Source organism: Colobus angolensis, unplaced genomic scaffold (assembly GCF_000951035.1).
Source record: "Colobus angolensis palliatus isolate OR3802 unplaced genomic scaffold, Cang.pa_1.0 Scaffold199, whole genome shotgun sequence".
Classification (NCBI taxonomy): Eukaryota; Metazoa; Chordata; class Mammalia; order Primates; family Cercopithecidae; genus Colobus; species Colobus angolensis.
In genome coordinates this window covers 1,970,087-1,983,055 of record NW_012115143.1, presented here as the reverse complement: position 1 = coordinate 1,983,055, position 12,969 = coordinate 1,970,087, and the positions used below count along the sequence as shown (strand labels likewise).

Sequence of the window (12,969 nt, the reverse complement as noted above, 5' to 3'; positions counted from 1 at the left end):
TGTTAGCCAGGATGGTCTCGATCTCCTGACCTCGTGATCCGCCCGTCTCGGCCTCCCAAAGTGCTGGGATTACAGGCTTGAGCCACCGCGCCCGGCCTTATATAATATTTTTTTAAGACAGGAAAAGAGTCCTTTAAAAGGCCTACTGGAAGTAGACGGGAGATCTCAATGTCATGAACATTGAAGAACATATCTTTTTGTCATCGTTATGGTTTTGTTGTGGTTGTTTGGAAACAACAGAAGTCATATGGACTGAAACTATTGTTTCTTACGGCATGTATGATCATTCTGGTTTTTCTGTAAAGAGTAGAGAGAGATAGACATGTTTCCTTTTCATCATTTGCAAGCATCGTCTAGATTATAGGGCAGTAACTGTCACTGTTAGGTTTCAATAATATAAAAAACTTAACAATAGAAATCAGGCCCAGGGGAAAAATCCACTCACTTTGGCAGCAGAACTACATTAAGAAAGCTCAGGGGCAAGGAGACAACAGGCAAGGAGACAGTTTCTCCTACGGAGACAGACTAGGTTCTATCAGCAATTCTGGTATCCTGCGTCATTGCCAGCAGGCACTCTGAAGGGAATGAGATGAACCACAAGACAACGTGTTGGTAAGAATATATCCTTTGCAACCTTAGTGCAGAATGGGGAATTTCTTTTGAGCTTGATCCATTTTTCTTCCCTAGAGTCAAAAACATGTTTTCTTGAGGAATCTCAAGAGTAGAATCTTTGGGTATGGATTGGGGAGAGGAGTGGGCAGAGAACAGGACAGCAACGAAGGCTGGTTTTAGAGAGGTAGAGCAAAGACGCCGTAAACAAGCATAGCAGTTAGAGTGTTGTGAAATGAAATTTGGGAGTTACCCTTCAGGCCTTTATCATCATAAGAGTCATTTTCTTTCTGGTGCTAGCAGCATTCTTCTGTTGAGGTAGTTCCCCGGTGTCTCTTCTTGAAAGTGGGAGTTCAAACTTTCTCTTTTTTCCTTCTACTCATCATGACTAGAGTATACCTGAGCAGATATTTGTGTTTGTACATTGTAGTTCAGTGGTATTCATGTTTTAATCATTGGAAAACTTTAAAGAACTATCAATACATGTATCATTTTTTAAAAGCCCCCCACGCGATTCTAATATATATCTAGTATATCTAGTATAAACTGATATACAATTAAAAAAAAAAAATCAGCTGAGAAGCTTAAAAAAAAAGGCAATCCCTACTCAAATCTGTCCTTTAATACTTTCGCTGTGCCCTGGAAATGATTTCTTTCCTCATTTTACTCATTCTTTACTCTACAGTAAGAATCTATAGGAGAGAAACTCAGCATTTGAACATCAGCTAGACGGTGAAACTGAACTTTATAGCACTCATCACCTCACAGAAATATCAAGGTAAACAACTATCCATGCATGAAAATACCTTCACAAGAGCTAGGGAGATCAGATGAGAGATTGCAGCAATGAGGTATCATGTAGAAATAAGAAAAGATACATTGAAGAGGGCAGGAAAGATAGTTTTACGTTACCCTCGTCCCACTTCCCTAAACCTCAGACAGTACAGCATGGAGGAAGATACCCTCTGTGTGAGGGAAGGAGGAGTGGGTACCGGACATTGCCTCATTCCTCAACACTGGTCCTGTCCCAGTAAAACCCATCACTAGGTAGGCCCCCATGTTCCCTGACTCCAGGCGTGTACCTACAGACTAGGCTTCCAAGTCCACTGCAGTGCCAAGCTAGATCCTGCAGCACCAGGCTCCAGGCCTGCTCAGTGGACCCTGCCTCCAGGCCAGCCCCTTCAAACCTAGTCTCCAGGCCTACCCCAGGTTCCAGAACAGCCCAGAGGCAGGTCAGCCCACATAATCCCAGGCTTTAAGCCTGCCCCAGTGCCAAGGCAGCACCCTAGGCCTCAGGCACCAAGCCATCACCTTCAGACACGGGCTCTAGGCCAGGCTGATCCTCGTGACCCCACCCTGTAGACGAGCCTCTGCAACCCCACACTCCAGCAGCTCCAGGGTTTAGTGCTTTTCTAGCAGATCCAGGGTCCAGGCTTATACTAGTAGACCCCAGCACTGGGCTGGAGCCCATGGACACAGGCTCTAGGAACATCCTTGTGGACCCAAGTTCCAGGCTGGCTCTCACGGCTCCAGGACCTAGGTCAGCCCTCAAAAACCTAGCTTCCAGACCAGCACCTGCACACCTATCCTCCACGCACATCCCCATAGACCCAGTCTTCAGGCCAGTCCCCAGGGCTCCAGGTACCATGCCAATACCCATGATCCCAGGCCCCAGACTAGCCCCTACAGATCCAAGCTTCGTTCCTGCCCTAACACCAGGCTGGCCCCAGGCTCCAGGCCAGTCCCCATAGACCCAACCTCCAGTGGACTCAGAATCCAAACCTGCTCCAACAAACCCAGGGTCCAGACCCACTCCTGTAGACACCAGTGCCAGGACAGTCTCCATGAACCATGTCTCCAGGACCACCCCTGGAGACCCATGATCCAGGCCAGCTCCTGTGGACCCAGGACCCAGCCTGCCCCCACAAACTCAGGCTCCAGGCACACTCCAGCACCAGACCAGCCTCTTTGAAATCAGGCTTCAGCCCTTTGCAGCTGCAGAGTCTTCATCCATGGATTTAACCCATCATGGATCAAATATGTAGTTAAGCCTACAATGGTTCCATCTGTACTAAACATGTACAGACTCTTTTTTCTTGTCATTATTCCCTAAACAGTACAATATAACTGTTATTTACATAGCATTTACTTTGTATTAGGTACTACTAGTAATCTAGATATTATTTAAAATGTGTGGGAGGATATGCATATGTTGTTATATGCAAATACTATATAATTTTATGTGAGGGACCTGAGCATCTGTGGATTTTGGTATTCTCAAATGGTCCTGGAACCAATTCCCCACAGATGCTGAGGGATGACTATATTCAAAGTGCTGAAGGAGAAAACAAGAATGCCTGGAAGCTGTCCTTCAGAAATGAAGGAGCAATAAAGGCTTTCTCAGATAAGCAAAAGCTGAGGGAGTTCATCACCACCAAACCTGTCTTATGAAAAAGGCTGAACGGAGTTCTTCAAGCTGAGAGAAGAGGATGCTAATTAGTAAACATTAAAACATATAAAAGTATAAATCTCACTGGTAAAAGTGTACACAGTCAAATTCAGAATAATATTGTGATGGTGGTAAGTTACTTATATCTTTAGCATGAAGGTTAGGCAAAACTATTTTAAAATACTAATAGTGCTGGGTGCAGTGGCTCACGCCTGTCATCCTAGCACTTTGGAAGGCTGAGGCAGGTAGATCACTTGAGGTCAGGAGTTCGAGACCAGCCTGGCCAACATGGTAAAACCCCGTCTCTACCAAAAAATACAAAAATTAGCTGAGTGTGGTGGCACGTGCCTGTAGTCCCAGCTACTCAGAAGGCTGAGGTAGGAGAATCACTTGAACCTGGGAGGCAGAGGTTGCAGTGAGCCAGTATTGCGCCACTGAACTCCAGGCTGGGCAACAGAATGAGACCTTGTCTTGGAAAAAAAATAAAATAATAATAGCTATAATAGTTGCTTAAGGATACACAATATAAAAAGATGTAAATGTTGATAGTAAAAACAAAATATGAGGGGCGAGTGGAGTAAAAGTACTGAGATTTTTTATGCACTCAAAGTTGTTATCAGTTTAAAATGGCCTGTTATAACTATAAGATGTTCTATGTAAGCCTCATGGTAACCACAAAACAAAAGCCTATAGCAGATTCACAAAAAACAAAAAGGAAGGAATCAAAACCTTACACTAGAGAAAATAAATCACAAAGGAAGATAGCAAGAGAAGAAGGAAAAAAGGATCCACAAAACAATCAGAAAACTAACAAAATGGCAGTAGTAAGTCATTACCTATCAATAATTACTTCGAATGTAAATGGATTAAATTCTCTAATCAGAAGGCATAGAATGGTTGAATGAATTTAAAAAGCAAGACCCAACTATATGTTGCCTACAAGACACTCACTTCACCATTAAGGACACACATAGATTGAAAGTAAAAGGGTGGTAAAACATATTCCATGCAAATAGAAATCAAAAGAAAGCAGGGGTAACTATTCTTTTATCAGATAAAATAGACTTTAAGTTAAAAGCTGTAAAATGAGACAAGGTCATTATATAAAGACAAGGAGGAGGTCAGTTCATCAAGAGACTATAACAATTATACATATACATGCGCCAACACTGGAACACCTAAGTATATTAAACAAATATTAAAGGACCTGAAGGGAGAGATAGATTGAAACACAATCATAGTAGGGGACTTTGATACCCAACTTTAAGCAATGGACATTTCATCCAGACCAAAAAAAATCAATAAGGAAGCATTGGACTTAAACTATACTTTACATCAAATGGACCTAATAGACATATACAGAACATTGCATCCAGCAACAACATCATATACATTCTTCTCTAGCACACATGGAACATTCTCCAGGATAAATTTTATGTTAGGGCCAGGTGCGGTGGCTCATGCCTGTAATCCCAGCACTTTGGGAGGTCAGGGCAGGCGGATCACAAGGTCAAGAGATCAAGACCAAGCTGGCCAACAAGGTGAAACCCCATCTCTACTAAAAATACAAAAAAATAAGCCAGGCGTGGTGGCACCCACCTGTAGTCCCAGTTACTCGGGAGGCTGAGGCAGGAGAATCGCTTGAACCTGGGAGTTGGAGGTTGCAGTGAGCCGAGATCGTGCCACTGCACTCCAACCTGGCAACAGATTGAGACTCCATCTCAAAAATATATATATATATATATATGTTTAGGCACAAAACAAGTCTAAATAAATTTAAATGAGTTTAAGAAGATTGAAATCATATCAAATATCTTTTCTACCCACCAAAGTATGAAACTAGAAGTTAAGAACTGAAGGAATTTTAGAAAATTTCCAAATACATGGAAATTAAACAACGTGCTTCTAAACAATAGGTCAAGAAGTTAAAAGGGAACTTTTAAAATATCTTGAGACAAAAATAGAATACAAAATACCAAAACTTATGGAATGCACCAAAAGCAGTGCTAAGCGGTGAGTTTGTAGCAATAAACATCTATGTCAAAAAAAGAAAAAAGGCCCATTGGCTCATGCCTGTAATCCCAGTGCTTTGGTAGGCTTAGACAGGAGGACCACTTGAGCCTGAGTTTGAGGTTACAATGAGCTATCATCATGCCATTGTGCTCCAGCCTGGGCAGAGAAATACCCCATCTCTAAAAATAAAATAAGAATTGGAGACTGATGTGAGTAATAATAAAACTCCAGTCCAGCCAGGTGCAGCGGCTCACACCTGTAATCCCAGAATTTTGGGTGGCCAAGGCAGGTGGATCACCTGAGATCAGGAGTTCGAGGCCAGCCTGGCCAGTGTGGTGAAACCCTGTCTCTACTAAAAATACAAAAATTAGCCGGGCATGGTAGCGTGCACCTGTAATCTCAGCTACTCAGGAGGCTGAGGCAAGAGAATTACTTTAACCCGGAGGCAGAGGTTGCAGTGAGATGATATCGCACCACTGCTCTCCAGCCTGTGCAACAGAGTAAGACTCCATCTCAAAAAAATAAAAGTAAATAAAAAATAAAACTCCAGTCCCTTGCGAAAAAAAAAGAATTTACAACCTTCTCATCAAGTAAATACTTGGACAGATTCAGGAATGTCCAACCAATACTGAATATTTTTGCTGTAGAGACAATTCTCAAGTCTAAAACTCTATGTCAGATTAAAACAACAAAAACAAACTCAGAACAGTCTCCAACTGGAAATGTGATTTAAGAACAAATTTCATTTCTGCTGTGAGACTCATTATTGGAGAATATTTGTAGTCTCTGTTTCTGAAGCCAACTTTATTATTTTCAAAGCCAGAATTATAGTAGAAAACAAATATTCCTAGTAGTAGTTTTTTAGTAGAAGATAGCTTATCCTCAAATAACTTATAGTTTAAAGAGTTTCTGTTTCTCTCATACTTCATCTTGTTGGGAGCTATCAGCATTCAGGGTTTGGATTTTTTCTGACACATGGTTTTCTTCTGGAAACCTACTAATTAAAAAAAGGATGCAGGGCTAGGATACTGCACTGTGTTAGAGATTTTATTATTGAGCCATCTCCAAAGAATGTTGGACCAAGATTCAAGTTTAGCAGAGCTAATACATAAATGGAGTTGAGCAAACAGGAGAATGGAGAACACATGAGTGCCCTGTTTGAAAATATCAATCCTTGGCCGGGCGCGGTGGCTCAAGCCTGTAATCCCAGCACTTTGGGAGGCCGAGACGGGCGGATCACGAGGTCAGGAGTTCGAGACCATCCTGGCTAACACGGTGAAACCCCGTCTCTACTAAAAAATACAAAAAGCTAGCCGGGCGAGGTGGCGGGTGCCTGTAGTCCCAGCTACTCGGGAGGCTGAGGCAGGAGAATGGCATAAACCCGGGAGGTGGAGCTTGCAGTGAACTGAGATCCAGCCACTGCACTCCAGCCTGGGCGACAGAGCGAGACTCCGTCTCAAAAAAAGAAAATATCAATCCTTTACCTGGTAGGCCTGATGATTTTTAATGGAGATGAGATTGTGGATTTTTTGTGACAAGAATTGTCTAGTTTAATGTTCAAGAATTATCAGCACCGAAGACAGATCAAAAGGTCCGTATTTGTCCTCCCTGTAAATGCCTTGTCCTGGGAGGGTGTTAATATGCCCAATTTGGCAATGAACTTATGGATTTTTATGATGAATATCCATATTTCAAACCTAAGCAGGTGCTCTGGAGCAGTACTGTCTGAGTGCATAGAATGCAGCAGCAGCAGTAGCAGCAGCAGCAAAGACCTATCCCAGGCACTCAGGGCTCATTTGTATGGATGCACCGATGCTGTGGGAGCTGTGTACATCAAAGCCACTGCAGTCCCCATCACAGAGCCTCACTGAGAAAAGGATTGTTCTGCAGCTTTTCTTTCCCATCGGAGTTCCACTCCATAATCTAATGCCCTTTAGCTGGAGAGGGTCTGGGAGAAAGGGAGCTGAATGTGCAAAGCAAAGAACAATTTGAGTACAGTGCTCAAAAATAATTGGCAGCTTCGGGTAAGATAAAGTTCTAGAATGATAAAAATCACAGCATCTTAACTCTGGCAGAGACCTTTACAGGTCATATAGTCCATCTTCCCTTGCCTGTTTTCAAAACTTAAACCATTCCAATTGGATAAGAACTAATTGTTCATTTTAGGACTTCCAGAAATAAAATTACAGAGCTGTCTTTGAAATCTGTTCAGATATATAGTACCTCTTTCACTGTAAGTTCATTTTTAAGTTAACCCAAATCCATCATGTTCCACTTAAAACTGGTTTTTGTTTGTTCAGTCATCTATAGAGATGTATAATGACTAGTCAGTGTCCTTTATGGAAAAGTCATTGAAGATCAGCCATGGTTAAATTACCACTTCAACTGTCTTTTCAGTGGCTAAAATCTATCAAATTCCTTAAACAGTTTTTCTATGGCCAGTTTTTTTAGTATCTTACCTCTTATTATTACCTTCTCCTTCATTTTCCATGCCCATCTTTGGTTGTAAAGCTTAAACTGGACCTAGTGCTGTAGAAATATCTGATGAGTACTTAGTAGAGTGAAAAACTCACCTCATGTTTCCTAAATACTTGTAGTTTTTGCTTTGCACACTAGTGTGAGACCAAAAATTACCACGCTAACTGACTCTATATGATCTTAATAATCAATGAGAAAATTTATGATACATAAATGTGTGTCAAAACATTTGAAACTATATTTCTATTGGTTATATACGTATAGAGAAATAAAAAAAACAGTAAAACTAATGTTAGTAAGCTGTAATTTAAAACATTATAAATAACGAGAAATGAAGTTTTATTTATAGGCATACCTCAGAGACATTGCAGGTTTGATTCCAGACCATTGCAAAAGCAGGTATCACAAAAAAGCAAAGTCAGACAAATATTTTGGTTTCCCAGTGCATATAAAACTTATGTTTCTGCTGAGACCATGTCCACCCTGGGAGCACAGAGCCTCGCCCTCGCCACTCTGCCTCCCGTCCACACCCACCGCCAGCTCACCACGGATGATGATATCACTGTGCTTGTTGAGAACGGCTCCAGCATGTGCAAGGCCGGCTTTGCAAGTGACGATGCCCATCCCGGGCCACCTTCCCCTCCATCGTGGGGCGCCCCAGGCACCAGGGTGTGATTGTGGGCATGGCTCAGAAGGACTCATGTGGGCAATGAGTCCCAGAGCAAGAAAGGCATCCTGACCCTGAAGTACCCCATTCGAGCAGGACATCATCACCACCTGGGACGACATGGAGAAGATCTGGCACCACACCTTCTACAACGAGCTGTGTGTGGCTGCCAAGGAGCACCCCATGCTGCTGACCAAGGCCCCCCGAACCGTAAGGCCATCTGCAAGAAGATGACCCAGATCGTGTTTGAGATCTTCAACACACCAGTCATGTACGTGGCCATCCAGGCCGTGCTGCCCCTGTACACCTCTGGCCGTACCATTGACATCGTGATGGACTCCAGTGATGGGGTCACCCACACTGTGCCCATCTACGAGGAGTATGCCCTCCCCCACGCCATCCTGCATGTAGACCTGGCTGGCCGGGACCTGACTGACTACCTTATGAAGATCCTCACCTAGTGCAGCTACATCTTCACCGCCACAGCCAAGTGGGAAATCATGCATGACATCAAGGAGAAGCTGTGCTATGTCACCCTGGACTTCGAGCAGGAGATGGCCATGGTGGCCTCCAGCTCCTCCCTGGAGATAGCTACAAGCTGCCCGATGGCCAGGTCATCACCATCGGCAACAAGCGGTTCCACTGCCCCGAGGTGCTCTTCCAGCCTTCCTTCCTGGGCATGGAATCCTGTGGCATCCATGAAACTACCTTCAACTCCATCATGAAGTGTGATGTGGACATTCTCAAGGACCTGTATGCCAACACAGTGCTTTCTGGTGGCACCACCACATACCCTGGCATCGCTGATAGGATGCAGAAGATCACCGCCCTGGCACCCAGCACAATGTAGATCAAGAGTATTGCTCCTGCCATGTGCAAGTACTCCATGTGAATCGGCAGCTCCATCCTGGCCCTGCTGTCCACCGTCCGGCAGATGTGGATCAGCAAGCAGGAGTACGACGAGTCAGGCACCTCCATCGTCCACCACAAATGCTTCTAGGTGGACTGTGATGTAGTTGCGTTACACCCTTTCTTGACAAAACCTAACTTGCGCAGAAAACAAGATGAGATTGGCATGACTTTGTTTTTTTATTTTGTTTTGTTTTGTTTGGCTTGACTCAGGATTTAAAAACTGGAATGGTGGAGGTGACAGCAGTTGGTTGGAGCAAGCATCCCCCAAAGTTCTACAATGTGGCGAGAGACTTCGATTGTACATTTTTTTAATAGTCATTCCAAATATGGTGAGATGCATTGTTACAGGAAGTCCCTTGCCCTCCTAAAAGCCACCCCACTTCTCTCTAAGGAGAATGGCCCAATCCTCTCCCATGTCCACACAGGGGAGGTGATAGCACTGCTTTCGTGTAAATTATGTAATGCAACATTTTTTAAATCTTCGCCTTAATACTTCTTTATTTTGTTTTATTTTGAATGCTCGGCCTTTGTGGCCCTCCTTTTTTGCCCCCAACTTGAGAGGTATGAAGGCTTTTGGTCTCCCTGGGAGTGGGTGGAGGTAACCAGGGAATACCCGTACACTGACTTGAGACCAGTTGAATAAAAGTGCATGCCTTAAAAAAACTTATGTTTCCACTATATTGTAGTCTGTTCAGCATGCAGTAGCATATGTCTAAAAAAACAACGCACATACCTTCCTTTAAAAATGCTTTGTTGCTTAAAAAAAAAATGCTAATAACCATCTGAGCTTTCAGTGAGTAGTAATCTTTTTGCTGTAAAAGGATCTTGCCCCAGTGCTGGGGACCTTGCTCTGCATTAGGTTTTGGCTTAAGGGAATGTTGTGGCTAGTTTGATCTTCTGTCTCAGGGATCCTCAACCCCCAGGCCGCAGACCAAGCCACACAGCAGGAGGTGAGTGGTGGGTGAGCAAGACAAGCTTCATCTGTATTTACAGCTGCTCCCCAATACTTGTATTACCATCTGAGCTACGCCTCCTGTCAGATCAATGGCAGCATTAGATTCTCATAGGAGCGCGAACCCCACTGTGAACTGTGCACATGAGGGATCTAGATTTCATGCTCCTTATGAGAATCTAATGCTTGATGATCTGTCACTGTCTCCCATCACCCCCAGATGGGACTATGTAATTACAGGAAAACAAGCTCAGGGCTCCCACTGATTCTACATTATGGTGAATTTATAATTATTTCATTATATATTACAATGTAATAATAGGCTGGGCGTAGTGGTTCACACCTGTAATCCCAGCACGTTGGGAGGCCAAGGCAGGTGGGATCGCTTGAGGTCAGGAGTTTGAGATTAGCCTTGCCAACACAGTGAAACCCCATCTCTACTAAAAATACAAAAATTAGCCGGGCATGGTGGTGCATGCCTATAGTCCCAGCTACTTGGGAGGCTGAGGCAGTAGAATTGCTTGAACCCGGGAGGCTGAGGTTACAGTGAGCCGAGATCGCACCACTGCACTCTAGCTTGGGCAGCAGAGCAAGACTCCATCTCAAAAAGAGAAAAAAAAGTAATAATAGGAATAAAGTGCCCAATAACTGTAATATGCTGGAATCATCCTGAACCCCCCTGCAGCCTGGTCCGTGGAAAAATTGTCTTCCACAAAACTGGTCCCTGGTGCCAAAAAGGTTGAGGACCGCTGTTTTATCTAGACCATTAAAACTTTCTCCATATTGGCAAGAAGGCTCTTTCACTTAACCATTCATATGTTCACTGGAGTAGCACTTTGAATATCCATCAAGAATTTTTTCTCTGCATTCACAACTTGGCTAACTGGCACAAGATGCCTAGCTTTTGGCCTTTCAACGTGTTTTTCTCATTAAGCTTAATCATTTCTAGGTTTTGCTTTAAAGTTAGAGATGCGTGACTCTTCCTTTCACTTAAACACTTAAAGAGGCCATTTTAGGGTTATTAATTGGCCTAATTTCCATATTGTGGTATCTGGAGGAATAGGAAAGCCTGAAGAGAGGGAGGAAAATGGAGGAATATCCTGTCAGTGGAGCTGTTAGGACACACACATTTATGGGTTATGTTCACTGTCTTCTATGCGTGTGGTTCATGGCACCCCAAAACAATTGGAATAGTAACATCAGAGATCACTGATCACAGATTAACATAACAGATATCATGAAAAAGTTGGAAATATTGTGAGAATTAACAAAATGTGACAGAGACTCAAAATGAGCACGTGCTGTTGGAAAAATGGTGCTGAAAGACTTGCTCAGTGCAGGGGTGCCACAAACCTTCGATTTATTAAAAAAAAAAAACCCACAATATCTACAAAACACAATAAAGCGAAACACAATAAAACCAGGTGTGTCCGTATTTATAAAAAAAAAAAAAAAAAATCCCAAGTAATTTGAATCGTACTTGCCTCCTTTTTGTCATATGGTTTATGATACTGAGAAAACATCTTTTCTGTGCCTTGGTGAGTTGTCATCATACTCCCTTCTAAGTTTGGATGAGCTTCCAATATTTTACACTTTGTGCTTTCAGTGTCATGAAATATCTGCAAGAGTTTCTTTAATGTGAAGTTTTTGCCAGCATCACTTCCTCTGGGACATCTTCATACCTTTCGTCCCAACCACTTTCCTCATTTACATAGATTAGTTTTCCTTCACTAAGTTCCTGTGGTGCATATCTAGAGTCCCTTACATAGCAGCAATGTCAATAATCTCACAGTTAGCTATTTCTTCTATAACCCTATTTACATTACTGTTACCACTTTTTGTTACTTTGCTGCATTTTCATCTTTGTTAGCCAGTTCCCTCTTTCAGTTATCTGTTTTTGGGTTTCATCATTGGAAGACAAGGAGGCAACCCCACTGCACACTTTGCTGTTTGTGCATTAACTGAATAACAGATGTACAGTGACTAGTCACCGACAGACTGTGAAAGAAGCGACGTGATTTGACACTGATCATGATACACATCTGTTGTTTATGTTGTGAACTGAAGAGCTAGCAATCACGTTTGCACTTCATTTAATTACAGTTAATAAACCATGGCAACTGAAATTTCAACCCTATGGTTTGGGGACTGACATTCTTTCATTTTAGAACCATGCAAAGCAAGGACAACCTCAGTCAATTCCTACATTCCTTCAGGCCCACTGCTAATGTTCTGATTGCTGGTCAGTTATCTACTCTGACATTCAGATCTTTTTCTGATATATATAGCCTTACTAACTTCATCTTAGTGAAGTTTTTCTTTCTTCTCCAGGGGCAATACATTTGATCTTTCCTCTCTGACATTTATGTTCTTGGCTTCTGACCACTCTCCTTCAGTCTCTTAATTTGTTTGAAATACTGATTTGCCCTGCTAGCTTGTGATCATTGGCAAATTAAATAGACATTTTTCATTCATTAAGGTGAATACTAATTACCCCACAGAATGTCAGTTCCTGAATACTAGCACAGGTTCACCCAGCCAGCTCATCCTCATCCTTTGGTCATACTGTCCAGTCAGTTGTGTAAGGAACTCTGTAAAGATCCTGAGTGGGGCCTCAGAATCTATATATTTAAATGCTTTCCGTATTATAGCTAAGTTTGATTTATAATATAAATCACGCTTTCATGGTTTTTAGTAATCTTACTATAGACTAATAGAAGTTTAGATCTGACAAATATACTAGAGATTGTTTTGTCAAATCTACTCATTTTGTAAGTGAGAGAACTAAGGCCAGAGTTGCCAGATGACTTGCCCATGGCTTCCCAGTTACAGGTAGAGTAGGAACTAGAACTGATGGTTGCAAATGCCAAATCTTTCTTTTTCTTTTCT

The 12,969-nt window shown here is 42.6% G+C and overlaps 1 protein-coding gene and 1 pseudogene across 5 annotated transcripts in view; both read left to right on the top strand.

Annotated features, from left to right (window-relative positions):
* Nucleotides 1-12,969, top strand: part of FRMD5 (FERM domain containing 5) — a 368,282-nt gene that overhangs the window by 234,721 nt on the left and 120,592 nt on the right. The window lies entirely within an intron of this gene.
* LOC105511096 lies at nucleotides 8,093-9,216 on the top strand (annotated as a pseudogene). Its single transcript, XR_001001665.1, has one exon. The product of XR_001001665.1 is annotated as an actin, cytoplasmic 1-like (transcript).